Raw genomic sequence first — 774 nt, 5'->3', positions numbered from 1 at the left:
ACACTTGGTTTCAGGGTTAAACTTATAATATGGAGTTTCCTGCCAGCCGTTGCTCGCTAATCGCTAGTTGGTATAATTTCCAGGAAAACGAGAGTGAAGAAGGAAGTGAATCAAACTTTAATACATGAACATCAGACTGTCATTAGGTGGTGGATGTTTAACAATGAAGACAACAACTCCCATGATCCCATACTGCTAAAGATGTCATGATGATGTGTTTAGTTACACACTGTGTGTTTGAGTTACAGAAGTTCAGTGAAGTCAGCGTTGACTTTCATACTCTGGTCTCCTGAGTCAGAGTCCTGTGTTTGTTTGACTCGTCCATGCGAGGACTCTCTCTGCGTCTTTACACTACGTCACCTGACCTCAACGACACATCAGAACATAACGCCACAGAGTCGCCTCCAGAAATGACGACACAGAGGAACCTCATACTCACCAAACCTCCTGATTTTCCCTGGAGACTCTCGTCTTTCACCTCCCTCTCTGTTTCCTCCCGGAGTCACAGTTCTCCTGTGTTTCTCCTCATTTATGACTCATTTTCAATCTTTTTTTTATTATCACACCTTGTTTCTGAGACTCTACAGAGTGTGTGAGCTCCTGTTTCCACCTGGACGACAACAGCGCTGCACCTCAAGCTCACTTCCTGTTTCTTGAGAAATGTTTTTGAAGGACGGGCCTCACACTTTATAAAATATGACCCGTCGATTATCTCTGAGGGACAAAAATAAATGAATTTAAGTATTAGTTCGTGACAGAGGAGTAAAATGTTCT

This window comes from Lutjanus erythropterus, chromosome 14 (assembly GCF_056507025.1).
Source record: "Lutjanus erythropterus isolate fLutEry1 chromosome 14, fLutEry1.hap2, whole genome shotgun sequence".
Lineage (NCBI taxonomy): Eukaryota > Metazoa > Chordata > Actinopteri > Lutjaniformes > Lutjanidae > Lutjanus > Lutjanus erythropterus.
Note: the sequence above shows the minus strand (reverse complement) of the source record.